Consider the following 24,270-nt stretch of genomic DNA (forward strand, 5'->3'; position numbering starts at 1 on the left):
GAAATGCAGTCCACTCCAGCGTCCATGCTAGTGCACCATGACGATGAGATACAGATCGGAGAACTACAACTCCCGCACATCTGTGTGGTCTAGGAGGCAACTGGGTGGAAGTCCAACAGCACCTGCGAATCCCAAATTCGGAATTTACGCGTTGGGAGTAGAAGCGAGATGTTGTGATTAGGTTACACAGAGACCCTAGTCTTGATATCTGGTGAATCCGGGGAAAGGAGAGCGACCCATACAACGAAGTGCATTATCTTTCAAATGGCTATGTAGAAAGGAGAGATGGGGTTTATACCGAAAACCAGAGGATTTATGTTTTACGGTTTAAATTTCGCATGTGTAGTCGTGTTGCCGATCCGCTTATCTGATAATAAGAATAACAGTAGATAATGCTCAGTTCTTTTAAAACACCCTCAACATTGGGAGAAACACGTTCTTTAAAAGTGATGCTATAACTGAACATGCAAAGAAGTGAAAATGCCCTTTGTAAGAGTGGTTCACGGGCAAGCTGGATGGTACAGGTCCATTAATGGTCTCTGATGGGCCGAGGGGAATAACTCCAGCTCAGCATTCAGGGCTGTTCTTTGATCGCGACCCGGGCCAGCCGGGAGAGCAGTGCTCCTGCGCTACAGTGCGCACTCCGTGCTGCTCACCGGTTTTGTTGGCGCCGTGAACTCAAGTCGGTTCAACTTAAACGACCCTTATTGGCATGCCGATGAATCGCACTGCTGCCAAAACTGATACAATCACATTCATGCCACCTACAGACATTTCTGGCTGTCTCTCGAAACGGCTCCGTCAGACGTGTGGTGCCCCTGCCTGGCCCGGGGAGATGGGGCTTGTATCACAGGTGAGAGCGGCGCAGGTAGACCTGGAGCCGAGGGCAGCCCATCAAAGCGTCAGCTCTCTGCCTGAGCCGAGGGGGCGCATACTAAGAGGTGACACTCCTTATCAATCCAGCCATAAGCCTGAGCTGCATTTGGAAAGTGCGAAAAATCACTGAGCGCAGGCAGCAAAAGAGGTGCTTTGAGGACAAGGACTAGGTTTGAATAATGTACATGCATTTAAACGGTTTATCTTACATCTGTGATTTAGAAACAGAGCTTCCAGTGTACCGTAACAAAGTAATAAACATTTTACAGTATAAATTAATCGAACATCAATCTACGTAGGTAACAGTTCAAACAAGTTTAACATAGAACCGAATTTTAATGTCGTTTTATATTCAAAAAGGTTATCTGTATGTAAATAAAGACGAATCTGACGTATTCAGTTATGAAAAGAAGTGGTTTGGATCTTAGCTAAGCGCACCGTGCAATTTTGCAAGGTGCAAAGCGGCTCAATATGTAATGAATTCAGGAATAAACGGTGCTCCCGCTTGAGCACAATGGATCAAAACGGGACCGCAAAATTTTAAATTGGTATAACTCTTGAACAAATCTCCGTTACTTGTATTGTTCGTAGATGGCGTAATGCATGGTTTAAAAATAATTCCCATTTAGAGGAAAAAAAAACACACACACATTCTGCCTAATCCCGATCTATTAAAGCTGTCACTGTGACCGCATCACTCTGCAGCTTCCCCGGAACAAATCAACCACTTTTACTCTTCAGGATAGATGAAGACAAGATTTAGGACGCCGCCCGCCCTTTTCAATTAAGAACACGACGCGTGTGATTTCTTCGAAACGATCTGCTAGGCTCCCGATAACGAGGCGCTCAGAAACGGTTAACCACTTATTTGGGGGTACCTCGTTCGTCCTCAGAAGCGAGAACACGGGCACTTCCCCAGGAGCCTGTGGGGGTGCGGTGCCACCCTCTCCGTAGTGCAAAACGCTGAACCGTCCCTTAAATAATGTTCCCATTCGCCCACTGCTGACAACAGTTTAATAAGAGCTCCGTCCGGCGTGATCGCGGCGCTGCGTGCCGTCTGCTCACTGTCCTTTCCCAAGTTTTGACTTTCCCACTCCCCCTATTCCTGCGTCAGTGGCAATTACCCTTATAGTAAGTAGCTGGAGCTCTCGGAGTGAGAGGGAATAGCTGCCGAAAGTCGCTGAGAGGCGAGGATAGCCCACAAGTGGATACGCAGTCACAGAGGTGGAGGACTACAGTAGGTGCTGTGGACTGGGCTCGTCGCTCGCGTGTTAGCCGGTCCGGTTGGGAAGAATCCATGCTTCATTAACGGGACCAGGTAATGGTTTTGTTTTGGGGTGTTTTCTTTTTTTTGGGGGTGGCGGAGTCGGTTTAATCGACGCTGTCGGGAAAAGTTTAAAAGGGTCTTCGGGGAACTTTTTTTGTTTTTAGCAGAAAACTCGGGTTGGGAGTAGACTGGATTCGGTTCTCCTGAAGGAGAATTGCTGTGTTCTAAAAGGGAGTGATATCAGAATTACTCGGTTACAGTCGATTATGAACAAAGCATTGAGAACAGAACGGCATCGCTGCGTGTGACTAATAGTTCATAATTACAGTTGTCGCTATATCAGCGTATTTCGGTGACTTGCTATGCGGTTCAAATTAAGTTTTGCAGTGAAGTGCGTTATTTAGGGTTTCCTTACGAGATATTGCCGCTGAGAAGATTTGATGCTTCAAAGCGACTGTGGAGAATACCCGCTTGTCTTTTTTTTTGTTACACAGACCCTAAAAAAAGCCACAGAACGTTTTTGTTTGCCCGCTTTCTAAAAGACGAAATCCACAGCCTCGAAACTTTCCCCTTTCAAGCTGAAAATGCGTTACTTAAACAGAGTACCCGCTGTGCACACATATGTTAAAGACTCGAGCATCAGTTAGAGGGGTCTATTATACAGCTGCGTTTTTACTTGCGACTCACGTTCCTTCTGAGGATCAGAGAGGCTGGAAAGACTGCAGGAGCCGGTGCATGTTTATCACTTAGAACATTTCGGAAACTCTTTTTGATAATCTCCTCTTCTTTCGGGCAGCAGGCGAGGCACGGGCTGGTTGCCCAATCCGAAATCCTGGAGTGATTTCGTAAAAGCTTGTCGTATCTCTTATTTATTTGCACAACGTTTCGATACTTGAAAGAGTTCTGTAGGGATACCGAGGGTGCATGGAGCGTGCTTCAAGCGACGAAGCAACTCTGGGCTAACAGAGCCGTAAAATAGCATTGGTTTCTGGCATGGGGCGTGCTGTTAGGTGTCTTTGTTTTTGTTTCTAATGGCTCATTTTTGCATTTTTTTTAATTACCGGGTGCAGAAGTGCAGGGTGCCCGGGATTAGAAAGCGCACAGACACGGAGGCTGGGGATGTGCGGATTTCTCCCGAGCGAGGTCTCGCTGCTCCGTCCTCGCTCGCGTCTCGCCATTAGCCCCTGACAGCTCTGGGGCTCCCAGTCCCCCCAAACACCGCGCGCTCCACGGCGCACATCGCGGGGCCCGCTGTGACTGGTTCGTAATGAGGTTAAATGCGGAGCAGCCCGACGGGTGGGCTGGAGAGGTTAGGGATTATTTAAATAAGGTGTCGTCACTGTCGCTCCAGCCCGGCTCCGAACAAAATGCCCCAGTTGCCCACGTTATTCTTGGTCGAGAAGCTGAAACGATAAGCGATGCGGCAGTAATCAAAAGTGACATGTGTTGTGCAAGGATATTGGGTACATTTTTTGCAACTACAAGTTTCTTTCACGCTGGCGGCGTTTGAAGAAGGATCGGGCGGTCTCGTGCTTACGAGCAATAAAGATGTGGAGGAATAAAATCCCCCCCATATTCCAGACACCACGAGACCTTCCCATTTCAATTATTAGTTTCATGTACATGGCAGTTAAGAGCGATCAGTTCATAGATGGGTCATCTATGTTGCATTCCGTCGAACGAGAGTCCGTTCGAGTCGGTAGAGGGCAGTGTTGAGCGGTTCTGCGAGCCCGCCGGTGGTCTGCTTAGACCTAAATAATGGAAGTAAATTGACTCCGTTTTCGTTGTGTGCCTGCCTACCTTGCGCCTTTTTATAAAAAATAGGAATCGTTTTGTTTTCCCTCATGAGATCTCCATATTTGTTCTTGAAATGGTGGAAAGTACAAATGACGCCCATGTTAATTACGTTTGTATACCGTCGTTAGGGCAAGGTTTCAAATCGACATTTTTTTCCGCTTGGTTTTTGTCCTTTTATGACATATATTAGTCCAGTTAAAATAAGAAGATTGTGCGTTGAAATGTTGCACAAAATCTTTATTGTTAGCGTCCCTAGTTCTCAAGTTGCTTTAAGCTTGTATAGTACACCAAGTACTGGTCACTCTGGGGCAGTAAAACTCAGTCGGATTAAGGAATATAAAAGAATAATTAATTTAAAAAAGGACTAGTTTAACCTGTGGGAAGAACAATAAACTGGGAATTTAAATTCGGCTATTGAAAATGGGTTCACATAACAAGCCGCAGGAACTCCACTAATGAGGTTTGATTTGGCGGAGTTTGGGATTACATTGAACAGAGTAGTCCGGTTTTCAGTTTGAAAATTGCTTTCATCTGTCTTGACTAGAATGTGCAGTCTTTTTCTGCGGACTTTTGCCCCAGTGTTAGCAATTCTTTGGAGAAAGCCCAAGTAAAACCCTGCTGCCTCTTCAATTTTAGAAACAGTCTGCAAAGTTCAAGACTTCAAGATAAACTGCTCAGATTCTCTGCATAGTTTGTCAATGCATGGCTGTAGATCAATAGAGGCTACCCTGAATATTGAGTTGTACTACATAGCTGTTTAATATGTGTATTTCTGACACTGCTAATGGAGTGTTTAAATAAAGATTTGTTTTTTTTTTGTTTCAGACTGAAAAATGTCTAAAAAACACAATTTAGGATCAAGTGTGAATTCCAGTGTTCAGCATTTTCCATCTTTAAAAACAAAATAGAATTAAAAGGATTGTGACCTTCAGTAGTCCTTTTTTTAACAGAGGTGGAAATGATGTTCACTGCAGTCTCTAGTGCTTCTGTGATTTTATTTTGTGAATATTTGGACCTATCGACTCGTCTCAAACCAGTATGGGCATTTCTGAAGGACAATATTGTGCACGTCACTTGTGGGTGTTCTTGTGTGTCTATACGGACGCATTCCACCTGGAATAATTAGTGGCATCAGAAATTCCAGTTGGCCTTCAGTTTGTTCCATATACTAGTTAGTGCTGCGAGGGGAGACTTTCTTGGAAAGCATTATTTTTTCCCCCTCAAGTGTTTCGTGAAGAAGTCTTTTCCAGGAGTATGTGAATGGCACCTTTCGAGCCCTGTCGTGGTGCAAGGCAGTCTTCTCAAAGTGGGCCAGCGATGGTCTCTCCGGCGGGCCCCGTTTCTTTCAAAGGCCCGCTTTCATTTCCTAACCTAATTTACACTTCACATACGGAAACGGATATAAATATTTATACGCCCTTACGATGAAATTTGAATTCCAGTGTTTTGCACTTATTTCTTTAAAATGTATTTATGGTAATTTAATACTCCGTTTTTGGCCTTTATGGCAGTCGTTTTCGCGCGGCACTGATTCTTGTCCGGTTTTGAAATGTTTGTCAAGCGCTGGGTGTGTGAAGAGAAAAGCAGAAAAGAGGGGGGAAGCGTGCTAATCTATTTTTGTAAGTGCTCAGTTGTGCTCTTCTAGTTATCTGCGTAGCCCCTGGGGCTTGTGGAATAGCGTATCTGGTTGTTTTTTGCTGTCATGTTTACAGTTAGAGGTAATGTGTGAAAACTGGTGATCCTATTAACATTTAAAATAACACAACATGGATGTTAAACCACTGCCTGCAGGCTGTAGCCTCCCTTGAGTGTCAGACATGAATCCAGCCGCTGATAAGCAATTATGAAAATGTGAAAAGGCATTAATGCCATGAAGTTTTTTTTTTTTATCCCTGTATCATTGTCTTTTTCCACAAAACGGTCACTGTGTTTACATGTGGTTTGCCTAATTCTGATTCTTAGTGAGGTCTGGCTTTTGTTTTTTTGTTTGTTTGTTTGCTTAGGAGCTAACTTTTTTTGTGTCAAGCAGATGTGCTGAAACTTTCATTTCTTTTTTAATTCCATCAAATCCCCATCGTTTCTGATTAACATCTATAGTGCTGAATGATTCCCATTCAGTTCCTGCGTGGTTCTTTTTTAGTAATATGCTATCTGGCTGGAGTGCTTTTTTTTTCTTCTAATTGAATTTTTTAAGCGTGGCCTTCGTGAACTCTGTGGGAGCTTGAGGTTGCTATGCCAAGATTCCTTGAAAACGCACGTATGCTACAAGAAGCTAGGAAACACTGCACACTTGCACAGTACCGTATCTGTAGTAACTGTGGAATAAAGATGAAACTAAATTTCCATATTTACACAAAGTCCTGAAATGAATATGCTGTCCGTCATGGAGCAACTTCAAGTAAAACATCACTTTGATCATCTATGCATCTGTTATGCTATGAAGGGACCTATCACTGGTAAATTAAGTATAATGGACAGAACACAAATGATGAGGTGTTTGGGCATTGAGGTGGGCTGACCACAGATAAAGTACTTTTTAGGATTAATTTCCATGGCTCAGGAAGGGCACAATCCACATAGTATAATTTCAATAGTATCAATGTTAGTAACATGTTCATGTTACTATAACATTGATGTTTATAATTGTGGTCAATATAATGCACTAACACAATACACTGTTAGGAAGATGTATACTGGACCACAGTATGGCCTATTCAAGCTACACACTGCAGAAGTATTTCTACAGTATGTAGTTTCTTTGGAAGAAATTAGCTGGTTCTTGTAAAGACATCCATGTTGCTGAGTAATTTCATACACTGCAAAGAATGAAGAATTAAGTGCATGGTGAACACCATTGTCCTCTTGTGCAGCATCATTTTAAAATGTTAAGAAAGAGGAGCATTTCTTAGTTGGGTGTTCTGCAGCTAGTTTGAGATTGTCAAACTGTAAGAGATCTAGAATGAATCAAACAGGTTATATACCTATAATCAAGTGCATCAAGCATGCCAAGTGTAATGCATATTTTTTAAGTATTTGAGGCAATATTGTATGTACTTTGCCTTTAGATTGTCTTTATTAATGTGGAAATGTCAGTTGTGATATGCTTTTTAATGCATTAAATTAGCCTTTAAAGATCTGTCAAATATTGTGCATCCAATTAAAGTGTCTGCAAACATCGCAGTTGGTCATACTACTTATTTAAAATATTACAAGTCTTCGTGCTGTGTAAACAGATCTGCAGTGATGGATCTCAGGAAACTGGTTATGAGTGAAAAAAGCTGTCACTGTTAGCGGATGACAGTGGTATGTCCTGTAGCAGTGACTGTTTTCTTGCTTGACATCTCTTCTATTGCATTATGACGTATCCACGTCAATACATTCCTATGTAGATTTTCATGTTTTTTTTCCCCCATTGTCTTTAGCAACTCTACTTGCATGTGCTTCAGAGGCTCTCCTACATCTTGGGCTTGCCAAGCAAATGGAGTGGAAATGAGGGATTGTCCCTCACCCCTGGGTCGTCCCATTCAGAAGCTTGGGGGCGCTTCTGTTGTGCACCCACAGTCCCCGGATTATGTAAGGGTTCCACTCCGCAAGCCTTTATTTCCCTTTCTTAATCGTTGCATGAGCACGGATAATTGGCATTCATGATGTTTATAAAAAACATTGTGCTTCATGGAACAGTTTCACAACCCTGTAATCAGAATCATTAAATGCCAAATATAGCGTATGCTTAAAAAAAAATACAGTTAATAAACACTGAAGAGATTTTACCTTTTAGTGAATTTATAAATCCTGTACGTTTTGATTAAACAGTTTGGTAATTAAGCACAACATACATGTTAAAATCACTTGGGTGTTTTCCTGGCATGATTGCAATGTGGGTCATCTGCGGTTGTGTGAAAGCAGAGTGTGAGTGCAGTGTGAGACGGACTTTCTAGTGGAGAAGCTTATCAACGGACGTGTGCTCGGTTTTACGCAAAGTCGAATCGACGTACATCGCATCTTGGGTAACCAGGAGGGGGGTGTAGGTTGTCCTTGGGGGGGTGATGTAGTTGGGGATGCCCTGATTTGCACCTGGCTTGCTTGGAAAGCGGAAAGCTTTTAAGTGGGAGAAAAGAGGTGAACGAGCACCGCGGAGGATTTAGAGGGCTGGAAGATGTTTTCCGGGGAGGCGAGCAGTGCAGGTGTCGGAGCCCTGTTGGTTTTCCTTCTTCCACTGCCGCTTCCATCCGGGGCTGTGAGTTTCCTAGCGGTCCTGAGGGGGACTGCTGGATGTGGGATCGGGCGAAAACCTCTCGAGCAGCTCCTCCGACAAAACCACAGGGCCCAACGCAGTGAAACGTTGCGTTATGCACAGAGACAGTTGTGTTTTCTGGCAAAATCGCTCAGGGCGAATTGGCTGCTGGCAGCCATGTCATTTCAGATGGCAATCAACTTGAAGCTCCGCGTGAGTGTGTCTATAGGGTTGCTTCCTGGTGGGAGGCGCCAAACTTCCTGTAGTCCCAGAGGTTGCATTGGTCCACAGTGAATGTGGGAATGAAGCTGACTGGAAATGTGGTATGTGTCGGCAACAGTTCAGGGGTCCTTCCCGATGGTCAGAAGTTGTCGTCTTAGAAGCCAAATCCAAGGGCAGTTTTAAGCTTGGGTGTCCAGGATCTACACTTTTCTTCAGCACTGGTGGTTTGCTCTCACCGTTTGCTCACCATGCTGGATTTGTCGAAGCATTCTACTGCACAAAGGTCACATGCAGGTGACTGTCTCTTCGCAGTGCACATGGGGTCATGGGTGTTCAAGAACACGTATAGGAAGTCACTTTGTCTCACAACGCCCTTGTCAGTGAAAAGGGACGTGTCTGCCTGATAGCTGCATGCAGCTGTATTTTTTTTGTTTTTTTAAATGGACCTATAGTTTATAGTTCAGTAGAAATTACTGGGCAGTGGTAGTCTGAGCACAGCATAGCTTTTCAGTCTTAATGTTTGGACATTGTTTTCGCATTGAATATCCTTTACTAATGGAAAATATTCACACAGGGAGAGTAATTGGAATTTAGAGCAGAGTGCAAAATGTTTGTGACTGGGCTTAGCCATCTCCCAGATGTTTTCAAGGTTATGTTTAGTGTATGATCTATTGATTGTATGCTGCTAAAGTGTCCCATTCAGAATTCATTTAAGGATGTTCACTTAGTACAAAACAGGTGTCAAAGGAATGGAGTGGTGTTAGTTTAGATGTGTATACAGTAATTGCAATGGAACACTACCAGCAGGTACCTGTCAGGATTATATTTTCCAGAGCTGGCAGGCACCACTGTCTTGTCTAAACAAGTTCTGGACAGACCATAATAACTAAATGATTCCTTACACTTGTATAGTGCTTTTCTGGGCACTTTACTCAAAGTGCTGTACAGGTAATGGGGATCCCCTCCACCACCGGTGTGCAGCCCCACCTGGATGATGCACCAGTACACTCCCCACACACGCACGCCTTACCCAATTCCAAGGTGTTTTCGCTGGTTCTGTATTCAAGATGACCCCATCTGGCCAAGGCATGAAACATCGATTTTGTTTTAGCAGAGTTATTTGTACTTGGTGGGTTAGGACTGACAAACGTTTACCAAGGACACGCTGGGAAACAGATAAAGGAAAACTGACAATTGTCACGCTTGCCTTTTAGGTCGGCCCTGAGTCCACCTGCATTAATGGAACATGATGCAACGCAGGATAAGGCAATTGCAGGGTCAGGCCTGGCCTGATGTATAGTACATGTCAGTGCCCCGCTGCCCAGAGGTTTCTCTTTCATTTCATGATGCCTGTGAGAGCACACCAGTACAGCACTAAGACAGCACATTCTTCATACATGCATTCATGCATTTAGGCTTTGCATAATTTTAAACCGGAGAGACTGATGGAAATGCATACTGTAAAATATTTGTAGTGGCTTACTACAAATAGAACTAGATTTCAAGATCGCTTTCAGTTACCAGTCCTGGTGAGTACAGGCTGCTTGTAATATAACTGAATAAAAACCTGTCCCGTTGTAAGAGACTGCTTGGACGTTTTCCTGTGAAAGTATTGGTATGTTTTGCATCCTCCAACTGCCCTGTGTGTTGTACAGACTCAACTTATGAAGCCATTGACGACTTGAAGCCGTTATCTTACCATATATCTACGGCAGACTGGCAGTGAAAACCGATGCAGGGCTTTTTTTTGTATTTGCTTAGTAGGTGACCTTATGTGGCGTAATGTAGCCACCCAATGTAATCTTCAGTATATAAAGTCTGTAGCATGAACAGGAGGACATTGAAGCTACTGTAGCACAGGGTGGCCCAGTGGAGTAAGCTGCAAGTTCACAGTGCAAAGAGTGTAATACGCAAGCTGCATGGCCGGTCTGACAGTCAAGACCGTTAATGCAATGCAGTGCGAGAACGACGGAAGAATGAAATTTCAAAGTTGAACCGGAAAGCTAAGCAGATGAACAGCTAGTGAATTGCACCCCTTTCCCCAGTCATTGTATGTTCGACGCAGACGTACTTATACTGGCCTTCATGTGAAACCCCCCCCCCCTGGGAGCCGGGGTGAGATGTTTGTGTTGTGGAAAGCTGCAGTACACAAAGAGCACGTCGCGCAGCGAGCTGGTTCTGTGGGAGTATAGTGCGGACTGAGCTTAATAAAGGGGTTCCGGGATCCCCCGGGGCTCTGCTTCTGTGCAGGTGAGGCCTCCTCTGCCTGTCGTCTCGCGCTTCTTCACTGGACGTTGTTAGTCACCCACCCGTGTTGCAGTCATTGTGTTGAAGTGAAGGACAAAAGCTGTGAACGGTTATTCTCTCCAATGGTTCATTTACTGTGCGTTCTTAATTGTATGCAATTACGTGTTTACGTGAAACATACGTGTTTCGCGCGGTGTGCTTTGCAAGAAGGTCGGTTCTGGTTTGTGTGAAAACGGGGTAAAGACTTGAGCTTGAACTGTGGGGAGTTCGCCCATCGCCCAGGCTACGATGGGTAATTAGAATAAAGGCCAACTCATTTTTTAAATATGTTAACGTGAATATTCCTTCATCAGTTCTTCCCTTAAGTATGCCGAGAGAGTTTCAAAGGTAAACCACAACTGACTTCGGTCCCTGTCAAAGTGTGACAACGTCAAACTGTGCTCTAAATGAGCCAACACTTACATTGTAGTAATACTTGAAGTATGAGGCCAAGAGTTTGCAAGAACTGAAGTATCCCATCTCGCTTCCACATCTGTGTGGGTGCTGTCTTATCTTCCCTTTGTCATTTTGCCTTTCAGCGTTCATCGTATTGATAGTCCTGAAAATCAGTTTACCAGAAAGGTAGACTTTTTTTTTTTCCGGTCACAAGTATGAATGTGCTTTGCCACTGGGCCAGACGGAGAACTGTGAAAGTCTCCTGAGAGCACTTTGTCCCCCTCTTTCCACCTGCTGTGTTGTGGGAATCCATTAGGGATGTTCAGGGTTAAGACGTCTGTTGTGGCTTTGAAGTGCCATCTTCTGCGAGGCCCAAATTGTCTGTTACTCATCCTCTGAAAAGCTCTCGCACTTTTCCACAATTCCGACAAAGAGCTGGTATTAATACAGGGGATATTCAAGTGAGAGAAGAGAGCAGGGAAAACAACCCAGCAATCTCTCATCTGTCACTTTAAAATGAGTATGATGAACAACCAGAAAAACTGAGAAAATAGGATGTTTTACTGATATGCAAGATATCTTTGAATTTTATTTTCAAATCATTTTAGTATTGCTGTGTTGCCCTTAAGTGGAATCTTCTCCTTCTATTGATAAAATCCTTTAAATCATGGTAGTGACTTTCCATGTGGCATGACAGTCATTGCTGCTGCCTCACAGCACGTGGGTTCTGGGTACATTCTGTGTCTGTGGAATTGCACGTTCTCCCAGGTGCCCCTGTGTGTGTGTGCTATGTGATAAACAGGCCTCCTGCCCCATAGACCTGATACATCTGGGAATGGCTATGGATTTCTGTGGACAAGCGACTTTTTCCTTTGACGGATAGATGTTTTGAAGATCCAAGGCAAGTCAATTTGGTTTCCTTGACTCCAAACCCTAGTGTTTTTTTCCCTAAACTCTTTGGGACGTTTCAGATACAAGTGAACACGGTGTTTAACTGCTTTAACAGGAGCTGGAATTGGATGGGGTTCCAAACACGCCAGGCCCTTCCTGTAGTCCCGACATTTGACTCGGCGTGCGGTAGGGCTTTTTCTTTTCTGAGGCCAAAGTTAGCATCTGTGAATCCAAATAGTGCATCTCGGAAATATAACCCTCAGTAGTACGGTAGGAAGCTTTGGCTGGTGGCACATTTACAACATTTCAATATAGGTGAACAAGCAAAAATGTTTGAGTCTCAGAATGGGGGGGTGTAAACTCTCTAGGTAAATTTGAAGAGCTGCTACACGTCTGAACAAGTTTCTCGCTAATGACTTTTTACTCTTTAGTAAAAAGTATCTAGTTCTTTCCCCATAGGCATGGGGAAACCACAGGAACTCTTATCTTACAGATGTTTCTCCTGTATTCTGCATTTGCTACCTCTCTGCCAGCTGGCCTTTGGAAAGGCCCATTAATTTCCCCTGCTCCTTGGAACAGGGGCCTTTGTAGTCTGAATGACATGTTTGTTGATTTGCTCCTAGCTCCGAGAGCCCCCCCTGTTTGGTTTTCAGATTACAGGTACTTGCTGTGTTTGATGTATTGCAGCGTTATTTGGCCTGCTCTAAAAAGAGTCCTCATGTCTTTTTGACAGATGTACGAGGAAACTGGGAAAATGTTTCAGTGGTCTTTGTTTTATGTACTTCACAAAAAAAAAAAACATTTGCTCAGATTTTGTGATGCAGCTTAGGTTTGATGAACGGAGGCTTGTTTTCCCAGGTGGTAGTGGAGTGCCAGGGGTACTCCTTACACTCTCAAGCTTCCCTTGGTAGTTACAGCTAACTGGAGTCTATTAAAGGAACAGGTCACCTTTCGATGGATTCCCTCCTCAATGAGGGGCTCCATTCTTCGACGCAACATGAAAACAGGGATCTAACTGTTAGCTTTCCTTGTTCTTGTTTAACATATTTGAGGCTTAGAGTTTTTTTAGATCTAGGAATATTTTGAGATTTACATTTTACCGGAGAAAAAAGTTGATCTGGTTAAACCTAAACGTTCCAGTTGTGTGTTGTCGTGTGAGGTTTGTACTGTACCTGTATTTGGGCTTGTTAGTGTAAGGAAATCAAACAAAACCACAAAGTTCTTCTCTCATTTAATGGCAGTTTGCCCAGGTATCTCCTAAGGCGTGGAAAGAGGGACAGGAATAGTTTCATTAATGCTTGTTAAATGTCGGAGCTCTATCTGCGTCATATATTACTGCTTCTAATTCTCAGCCTTACAGGAAACAGACACGCTGGTATCCAGGATCCAAACTGAATTTCTTGCAATGGGGTTTGAGGGTAGAACTATATGTTTTTGCATTTTGCAAAAGTAGGTTCATCCCTCGTTTAAAAGATAATTCTGTTACTATTTCTTTAGGTATTATTATGCTCCAAGAGCATTTTCCCCCTTGGCCTGCAGTCATTTGTTTGTGCCTTTTAATTGTTTTCCCCCAGTTTGCATGGTGAATGTGCCAAAGAATAAAAACTTCAGCCTTTGGCTGAGTTCCGTTTGCTGGCATGTCTTAGACATCCAGGCCTTGTAATTAATCCCATATTCGTGGTGTGTTGGGCAGAATTAGTCTCTTACTGGCATTTCTCCTTCCCATTGCCCGAGTCTGCAGTTACTGACATCCCTGGCCTGTAAACGCTGGTCACTATGAAGGCCGCAGTGACCCAGTTTAGTCAAACCAGGAGTGAGATTTAGATATGGGCTGATACTTTATCCACGGCACTTCGGTGGTGGCTGTGCATTTCCTTCTATATATATAAAATCCTTTGGGATAAAAAGCACTGTAAAACTAAGGAATTATTACAATTCAATTGCAATTACACTATACACACTTGTAAATGAGTTAGTCTGGGCTACTCAACACTTTAGGTAGAGACTTTCAGCCTTTTTAATTGGCAGAGGGATATTCCTTACCATTATGTTCTGGGCCTGTGTATTCTGAATGCAGGTTTTGCTGGTAACTCAGTGTTGATTCAGGGATTTCAGGAGGCTGCTGAGTAGGACTGAGAGTATAAGGGTGATGCAACTAATAATGGCAACCTGTAGAGGAGTTCAGATTGACAGCAGTGTCCAGCACTGGATTCAACTAATATTTATATTACGTTTTAGTTGTCTATGGTTTTCACTTATATGAAGTCTGTATGTGTGGCTGAATAATGGGATCCAAATGGACGCTGAATACTACCTCGGTAATTGCTGAGCGTGACAACTTTTTTTTTTAGGAATATTTTTATTTCTCCTCCTCTGGGAGGCATTTGGAAAATGCGTTGTGAACGCACACGATGTGGCATTGCTTAACGTGAATATAATTATATTGTATTTCCCAAAGCATTCAGAAATGCATTGGTTATGTAACTCTAATCTGATTTCATCAAAACAATTCTAAATATTTTAGTAATGCGGAGTGACTTATTCTCTCTGCAAAGGTTGTGCTTGTCATCTGGTATATATCTGGGTTTGGGGGGTGCTGTATATCGGGTTTGTTAAAACTGACGTCATCACATTCGTGCTGCTCTTTCTGTAGCAGAGCACCAGCGACCCAAAGAAAAAGGGAGAGAATGTGTCTCGCAATTGATTTGTCTATTGTGAGATGGAACACTATTCTCATTGATTGTGTGAAAAAAGTCGCTGATGAGCAGTGAAAGAAAAAGAAAGGCCTTTCAATGGAAAAGGATTGCCTGGCATGTGGGTGAGGACTCGCAAATAGAAGTCGGAGCAGTGCTGGGAACACCCTGGGTCTGTAGGGGTGTCCAGATCAGCCGAGAAACCAGCACGTATCGTACTGCAGGGCTTTAGTCACTAACCACAGGGCTTTAGTCATTAATGCAGGTGCTGTAAGAAAACGTCACAAAAATCAGAGGCTTTGTTCATTCATTCCTCCTTGACATCCAAGCCAAAGTGGTTTGATTCATAGGGTGAAATTTTCCTCGGTGTCGTGTACTGGCCGATCTAGACCACAGTGTGGAATGGTGACTGGGGCTCTGAACATGTTGGTAGGAGGTTGTGGTTAAGTTGTGAAGGTTGTGTGTTAGTATAAGGCACCTCCCCACCCTCTTGAGTAGAGAGCTGTTCCTCCAGCAAGGCACTGCACTCAGGTTGCTAAAGTAAAATGCCCATAAGTGCCATAAGAGTACATATCAACTCTTAATTACCTCATTACAAAGGGTCATTGTTATTTAACATTGATTGGATATCAATAAGGTTACATGCCACTTATGCCCCATTTTGCCTCTACTAGATTGCAATAAATAAGGTAACAGATCTCAACAACTGTAAATAAATCCCTTTAAAACACTGAAAAACCAAGTGCAGCCCATCAGTGGCGATAAGACGCAACAATATTTTCAGACCCCAGTCTTGTAATGGCATGTGTTTTCACTTGTGACCCAGAAGTGTATAAACAGCTTCAATTAAACGAGTGGAATTCTTAACTGCACGATTTTATAACTGGTTTAACAATTCACGTCCTTTCATTAGTTGTCTCCACAGTGATGTTTCATTTGCTCTTTAGCTATAAAGTCCTGCAGCCCTGGAACACCAGAGAGGGAATGCCAGCTGTACGAGGTATAGGGGTAATTTATTTTGGGGATTTGAAAGCTGGTTTGCTTTACAGCTTTGAAAAAACCTTCTCAAAGCTGGCCGTGTTGTTTGCTAGAAAGTAGCTTTCACCCGATTTTAGAAATCTGAATTTTTAGCACAGGAGGATTGGTCGATCAAGGTGATTTCTGCACTTCAATTAACACAAAAATTCATAACATTGAAAGTAAATGGTAGACTTCAGATAGAAACCTTGGGGGCTGTTTTACATGCAGCAATAAATAGCACTAATTACCAGTCATATTTCCTTGCTGTGTGTGTGGCACCGTGTTCTTCTTGGGTTGGAGAAAATTAGCAGCAGTTGCCTATTTGCAAGCACTTACTCATTTAAATAAAGTGCCTCATAAACAGACATCCAGAAAGTGTTGATTTAAAAAGGTAGTGCTTCCCAGCTTGCCCTTTTGCATTTAAAAACACAATCTATGCGCATTACTGTGCATTAGTGGCAAATTCGGAAGATCCTGAAGCACCCTTGTACAGCTTAGTAGTGGTTTGTTCAGTCCCATTGGTTTTCAGCAAGAGGCAAGCGAGGAAAGTTGGCCCATTTGGTTAGGACCAGGGGAGATTGGCAGGTCAGTCCTGAGCTGAACTAAACCTCAGTAGTTGAAAGGGCACATGGTATGTGGTCTCCTGTTAAAGCCTGCTCAAGTGTTGCAATGTGCATTTGGCGACATGTCCCAAGTGGTGCTTGTCAAGCGAGGGACAGGCCCAGATGAGTGCGATTATTGGGGCTTCTCCAAGTGGTTCAGCTGATGGAGACGCTCACCTGAGTGTAGGTTGATCCTGGGCCGGAGCCTGGGCCGTATCTTGAGCCGGCTGTCATCAGGATTAACCCAAGCCAAGCTCTGCCGAGGGCAGAGGTTGGTCGTCCTGGGCCCTCCCGGTTCTTGGTGACCCCCCGTGACCTCCCGGGCTCTCCCAGGGCCTGGGGTCCTGGCGGTGACAGACGTGTCTCTCCTCCAATCGGCACTGACCCTCCTGCACAGGGGCTGCAGTTCCCGCAGTGTGTTAAAAGACAAGTAGCACTGAGGTGAGCGGGTCGCTCCTATTCTCCCATGTGCGGTCACAGGGTTCACTGCTGCAGGCCAAGACACGAAGACCAGCTGTCGATTCCGGGTCAGGTGGGTATAGGGCTCTTGGTAAGAGACCTGACTGAGCAAACATCTTATTGTTATTCATTTCTGCCAGTTTATTCAGTGTAAATGGTGAAAAACATTATTACATTGGGCTCATCTTCGCTGAATTGAAATCTAGCTATAGAGCTGACTTCTTGAGCTTAGAATGTTTCCCAGAGTCAGAGTGAAATTGTTGCTTCTTTTTGTATTATAAACCAAAGGATTTTTACCGACTCAAGTACAATCTACTACTCGTCTCTGCAATAGTACCTGTCTCGGAGAACACTTTCCATACCAATGACACAACCTCACATTTTAAGCATGGTGAAGTGTTGGTAATTATGATAGAACTGTTTGGATTCAGTTCTTCACAAGGTGTTTCACATTTGCGGCAGAAATGCTCACAAACTTGAGTCGGTGAAATTGGATATTAATAACTGCTGTCAACATGCAGTTAGATGGAATACATGAATTATAGTGGCACAAGAAAATGAAGATAAACTTGTATTTAAAATGTTCTACGACCAAACCAATGGGAAATTACAGTAGCTGAATTAAAACTTGAAATATCACTTATGCTTAACATTGGAAGGAGTAACACCTTAAATGCTCTTAGTCCTTTCCAGGTAGAGAGAAAGTTTACATTTTGGTACCATGCTTAACATGGGATAAAGTCCCATAACGATGTCATTTACAGAACCATAAAGAAAAAGAAAAATGGATTGTCAGTTTTATTTCTTGAAGGTCATCACCCAGAGCTCTCGGCTGCCTTGACACTGTTCATTACAACTGTGATTAACAAGCTGAATGAACTTGCAGAAAATGGTTATTGTAAATGGGGCAAGTGCAGAAATATTGAATGGTTAGATGACCAGACAGGATGAGAAAATGACGTCAGGGACAATACCCACTCACTGGAAAATTGATAATGTAGCTCCCAGCTGTAAAAAAAAGGTGACCAAAACTGAATGAAGTACCTATAGACCAGTAAGTGTTATTACTGTTATGTGTAAGATAATGGAAAAGATAACTGGAACTAAAAAAGAGTCTTACCTGTATGGCAGCAGGACTCTAGGAGGATTGGTAAATGGATAGAAAATAACATGGTGTCATGTAATTGGTGGAGTACCACAGGTTTCTGTATAGGGATCTTCCTCATTTATAGAAATTATCCAGTATTCTAGTATGCAGAATATCATGTGATGCATAATATTCAAATATATAGTTGAAAGCATAGAATTTAAATCAAGGTGATGAGTACAGCAGTAGTCAGATCTGCCTTAGAATATTGTGTACAGTTTTGGTCACCATGTTAAATATTGCTGCTCAGGAATCTCTCCACAAAGTGTGACTGGACATTCCTGGGCTAAAAGGAAAGTCCACTCCAGTGAGTGAATAATTGTAAAAAAAAAAATGCCTTGCTTTTAAAAATGTACCCCTGGTACTTCCATTTTTTTTTTCTCAGGTGTTTGATGCAAACAGGTATTATATCTAACATTTAAGACCGGTTAAACACCAAGTGACATCAAATAGTTCTTGATTTATATTTTTTATCTTCAGATCTGTCACCAGCTGCAAACGTTTCGGAACCATGTTCCGACAGTCTAAATCTACTCTAATCCAGTCCCATCTCATACATCTTCTCTGCGAGTTCTGACTGACGTCAAGTGTGGCTGTGGAAGCGAAGTGGAACCAGGGGACGTCTTGTCCTCCCTTGATGAGTTATGCTCTGATTTTTAATTTACAGTGTGTGTGGGAGGGACAGTTGAAGAATGTAGGGGGACTTGAGAGTTCACTCCAATAAAAACTTTTGTCTGGACTGCAGAATGAGTCCCACAGCTTTAATTTCAGGGTTTTCTGTCCAGGTTTCTGACACGCGTGAATTTGCATAGGGGCACCGTCTGCTGAACTTTGCCAGGACTGGGAGTCGGGAGATTTGGATGTGGGACCTCTCACTGGGCACATGAGGGCTCTCTTGGTATTAAGAGCCATGTCTGCCCAGTGTTTGGTTTGACTGGAGTACAATGCGATGCTGAAATACTTGACTGACCTGAATACTGTACTGTTTAAGGATGCATTAATGTCAGTGGGTACCCTGGGTCGGTATCTGAAGAGCCAGTGTTAACTCTGGAGAGGTGTATCTAATGGGGGGGGGAATGAATCTTTGTAAAAGCAAAAGAAAAGAACCACACTTGCATAAAATGTAGTCGCGTACAAACTATTTGTATACCTTCTCAATTTTTAGATTTCTTTATCGCCCAACTACTTATCCATTTTCTGTATTTTGTGTTTGTCTTACCTATCGGAAAAGGCATTCTAGCTAAGTTGGTGGTTGTTTCTATGGAGATAAGGAGCTTTCTTGAGCGTACAAAGGTCTGTCACATGCTCACAACTTGGTGTGACAGTGATTTATGTCCTGTCCAAAACACAGCTCGCTAAACTGGGCTAGTGGTGTCGGACATCGGGGGGAGGAGTAGTGTTTTAGAGGTTACAGAGCCTAAAAAAGAATTTCCACTTGTCCTTATTCTGAGTACAGGCTTTAAGACTCGGACAGGGAAGCTACTCAAGTACTTGTACAGTAATATGACAAAGCCGTCTCTGTTGTGTTGCTGTTCCATGCTGGAAGATTTCCTCTGGCAGCTGTGTCACAGCGCAAGCCTGCTGGCCAGGTAGTCGCTTATAAATGAGAATTTGTTCTGAGCTGGCTTATGTGGTAACGAAAAAAGGATAACCGTGATGCTGCTGATGTTGTTGATAGTATTATTATTAACAAAGGTGGATTCTGCCAAAGTATTTCTACATCCATTTTCCCTCTCTGGATTATTTAGCGTAAGGTGGATGAGATGTTGAAAAAGACGATGAACGATGTCGCTGTAGATCTCCTGTTAAGCTATTCAGTTTATTAACACATTAAATCCAGCCAGTTTGGACACAAATGGTGGTGTACTGAGGGACTGTCCTGCGTCGCTCGCTTGCCTGATGGGTAAATGAAGGTGCCCATCTCGGGGAATAATTCCTGAAGTCACATAAACCCTGAAGCTTATGGTCTAAACTTGTAGCAACTGGATAAATGAGAAACTGAATAATTTCCTCTGACCCTTTGTTCCCAGCATATGGAGCTCTCATGTGGTTTAAGCAGTCTGTGTTTTTTAACACTAAGGAAATCAAGAAATGTAGAGTTTTAAAACCTGTTTTTTTATCTACTGTATAAGGATAACCCCATTAATATTTAGCTAGGCCTAATAGCTTTATTTTCTTAAGTGTATTTGCTAGCACAATTTACTGTACAAAGCATAAAGCTGTATGTTCTCCAGAGATCCCATAGCAGATATTTCCCCACGAGTCAGCTCAGGGATAGTTAGGATAGTGAAGACATGGAGTCAAGTGTGAAAGTGTGGTGGGATACTCATTCTGTGCAGAATGATTGCAAGAGCTTTCAAGTAAAAGGTTGATATTTGAAGCAGAGCTGCCGGATTAACCATCACATTCCGTTGTCTGGTTCATAGGAAATTCTCCCTATTCTTTGTGGACCCTCTTCACTCTTAATGTACGTAATGTGGGTGCTCCTGGGAAAACTGTCATTTTGGCTTTGTGTAACCCTCTCCATATACAGTGCTTCCCAGTGGCAGGTAGTAGGTGCTGGTATACACTGTCTGCCCCGGTTCATGGGTTAGCATAAATTATTGAGAGGTGGGTACAGAAACTGGCTTGCATATCACAGAGACACTGCTTTGCCTATAAGAACGACACTTCCCATAAGCCCACTGGATTCCCAATGTGCACCTGCGTTGCAAGTCCCTAAGCTGCCTGTCCGTTGGGATGTCCTGCAGGTCCCACCCAGCCTTGGTAGGTTCACCAGTGATGGTCTGGTGGGGCATGTGTGAGCTGGAAATCAGCTCACACGAGATCCCTAATTTAAGGGTTTTTTTCCTCAAAAATAAAAAAAACACGAATGGAGGGTTTCCAGGCATTTTCTCAGGATGGCCCAAGACATGAGTATTGCAGAGGAAGCAGAGAACTAACGACCAGTCTCCTGCATGTTACCTTTTTCCTTTAAAAAGCTTCACGTCCCCTATAGCACACTAAAACATGACTTAATTTATAACATTGCAGTGTTCAAATGTGACCCCCACAGCCTCATTTTAAAATATACATTTAAGATCAAATATGAACACTTGTACCTTGACCAGCGACACGGTGACATCACTAAACACGAAACTACTGACATTCCTCAAGCCTGTTACCTCGGTACCACATCTGTACCACAGCTGGTAGGAACTAACTCCTGACCCCTGTGCCCCCACCTCCTCACCTGGGTACACCTGCATGATGCCAACTCATTTCTCAGTACAGGGATGGGCAGTAAAAATTGCCCCCTTTGTGAAAAGCACACCAGGAGAGCCTAGAAAACCCCCAAATCCGACTGCATAATCAGCCCATGGTCGGCTTCTCCACTTTCAGTACCTCGTGCTTTCCATTTCGATAGCACTTCCTTTCTGGGTCGTTTCTCTGTGTTTCATTTAAAGCGCTTCTGTTGGGTTTATTATGTGTGGCTCTGTCAAGCACAGCTTCAGAGAAAGACTTCCTTCACAGAATCCCCACACCTGGCAGTGCGGAACAATGCAGACTTTTCTCTCTCCCGGGCTGCGGCTTGTAACTTGTACGACGGTGTGGCCTGTAATCCCAACAAATCATTTTAATGGGTCAGAAAACCTAACCACACTCGCTAACTGTGCTTGTGTTGTATGGCCTGAGGTTTGTGAAAGGAAATTGAACAGGGCTCGCTGTACATTTATAAAATGCTTGTGGTAAGACCTAAAAAATACAGTAACTCACTTATAGTAGTTTTAAAACTACTGTTTTTTTTTTTGCTGCTTCTGTCTGTGTCCATTTGGGGTACCTAGGGAGATCTTAACCCCTTGGGAGGGTAAAATTTAACAGTGACATGCTTATTAGAACTGGGTTAGCAAAGCTTTTGATGTTTAAGTAAATATTTCTGCTTTAAGTCACAACTCACAGTAGAGTGCTATTCAGCAGACAAGGGCCTTTTGATTCACTTTAAAAAGAGTAGAATTCAGAGCATTTTAAGGGCTGTTTCCCCTGGGAATTTTGCCCCTTAACTGTGTGCAGGGGGGCAGTATTGGCTGCTTGTGTTGCATTGCCACCAATAGTTATAATCAACACTCTTCATATGTGGCAGATTTCCTGCTGAGACGGGGTAAAAGGATTAAGCCAGTTGGCTGTGTATGTGGACAATCTGCCTCTGGTTCAGGTTATTCCAAGGCATTTTCAGCCTCCAATCCCATTGTCAAGCAATATGGATCAGGGACTATTGCACAAATCTGGCAGTGACACGTGTACGTTTAAATTTACTGTTAAATTTTGCCCATCTGTACACTGCAATGGTTTGAATCTGTATTCAAACATAAGGAGAAACAATGAGAGCAGCTTTGATAAATTCAAGAGGAGAAAAAAAAACAGTTTCACATTGTCCATAAGATAAGAGTTCTTGCATTAGGAATTTGTCTTTTTCACAGACCCCAGCTTGCTCTCCATGAGACACACAGACAGGGAGAGAAGCTTGGGGTCAGAGCGCAGGGTCAGCCATTGTATGGCACCCCTGGAGCAGTTGGAGTTAAGGGCCTTGCTCAGGGGCCCAACAGAGTAGGATTCCTCTCCCGGACGCGGGATTTGAACCGGCACCCTTCCAGCCACAGGCACATGTCCTGAGCCACAGAGCCACCGCTCCGCCTTAAAGGACAGAGGAGACCTGACGTGGCTGTTTGCGAACAAAACAATGGACAGACTCTGGATCGAGAGTGAGTGAAAAGGAGGAGGTGCATAGCCCTGCAGCCTTTAATTTGTTTTTGTTAAGTGAGACATTGAATTTTTTGGTAATGCAAAAACCAGGAAAGAGTTTGAAGCCTTTAACCGTTTAAAGGTCCACATGCCACTGGAAGCAAACGCAGAGACCTCTTGACTTGGCTGCACGTTCTTGGCCCATGGTTAGCATGCAGTGAAGCACTCTGGACTGGACAGGGACGGTCCAAGGAATGTACACTGCTGGTGCGCTAGAGGTTCTCATGCTTTTTACAGGTCTGACATTTATTGAACAGTAACCGTTCACATCGCTGTAAGTGCGTGCTCAAGAATGTTTGTGGTTTCCTCTTAAATGTCAGTGTTTTATGTAGAATAAAAAAAAAACAGAAAGCTGTGTTTTGTAAAGTATGGCTCCAGAAAATAGCAAAGTGTACTTTGGACTGATAGTATCAAAGACAGATTTGTTTTTAGTTATATGTTGATAATTCACTTTAAAAATTTGACTTTTCATTACACTTCTTCAGGATAAGAAGCAATATTCCTAAAAAGACATAGCTAAAATGCATCCAGAGTTGTTCTTGACATCTAATTCTAGTCTACGTATCGCAAATGACCCCCAAAATTATGGTGGGATACATCTGTTTCATATGCCTGGATTTAATTGAAGTATATGAATGTGCACAAGTTAATATTGGTGCAGCTCATTATTCATGTTTTATAAGTGAGCAATCTCAAAAATGAGATTAGCTTCCACTCTCTCAGGTTTCCAATTCTGAATTTCTCTGCAGGCGAATTCTTTTCTCATAATCAAGTGCTCAGGCTGTGGAAATGCGCCTAAGCCCCTGCATTTGGAACATAAAATAGCTCTTCCTCTTACATACCTGAAAGACAGTTAAAAAGCCGACCACATTTTGCAGAACCTCGGCATTCTTGGCATTCTAACTCAAATTAGTACTTTCACATTCTGTAAAGCCAAATCATTACAGATGTCAGAAATCGAGAGAGAATGAGCTGCTCTTGGCGGAGGGTTCATTTTAACAGGAGGTAGAGCCTCGTTTGAGGGTTTAACAAAAAGCCCACAGTGATGCTGTCGCTGTCACTGCCTTTCAGGAGCGCTGGAACAAGGTGGGCTTTAGGTGGTCTTTGTTGGCGCGCCTGAGCCTCTTTTCAGTGGCCGAGCTGGGTGGGGAATGATGACAGGGTGGAGGAGTGCGGGTTTTCGGCGTGGCGAGATCGGAGAAGCAGCCTGGAGCAGCTTTTTCGTAAAAGGGTTTCGCCTGAAGTTAGTAGCTGGGGCTGCGTGAAAAGAAATTCAACAAGAAAGTGTCACTGCTAATGCCTTGTATTGTATGCAAGAAAAGTAAAAAATGGCAGCATAACATAAATAGCTAGGTGCATTACTCCCTCTTAAGCTTCATTTTACATATTCAGTCTTACATGTTTAGTTTTCCATATTCAAGAGGCTCATAGAAGTGCCAGCAGAATCGTTCCCTGCGAACACGTCCTTGGATGTTTCCTCCGAACTCGGGGCTCAGGCCACGCCCTGAGGTGCTCTCCCTCCATGTAGTGGGTATCGGATGGGGCTGTAAGCCTGCAGAGACCAGGAGCTGATGTTGTTCCTCCAACACTCCAGTGCACGC

General features: G+C 43.4%; 1 protein-coding gene across 2 annotated transcripts in view; it reads left to right on the top strand.

Moving 5' to 3' along the window:
* The first annotated feature begins 1,790 nt into the window (after positions 1 to 1,790).
* sema5ba (sema domain, seven thrombospondin repeats (type 1 and type 1-like), transmembrane domain (TM) and short cytoplasmic domain, (semaphorin) 5Ba) overlaps positions 1,791 to 24,270 on the top strand; it is a 111,907-nt gene continuing 89,427 nt past the window's right edge. The window contains exon 1 of one of the 2 annotated variants that reach the window (XM_088606117.1): positions 1,791 to 2,194. The gene's annotated coding sequence lies outside the window, so the exon portion shown is untranslated. The remainder of the gene's footprint in view (positions 2,195 to 24,270) is intronic. The other variant, XM_088606114.1, reaches the window with a different exon arrangement.

This window comes from Lepisosteus platostomus, chromosome 14, assembly GCF_059453375.1.
Source record: "Lepisosteus platostomus isolate fLepPlt1 chromosome 14, fLepPlt1.hap1, whole genome shotgun sequence".
NCBI classification, from domain to species: Eukaryota; Metazoa; Chordata; class Actinopteri; order Semionotiformes; family Lepisosteidae; genus Lepisosteus; species Lepisosteus platostomus.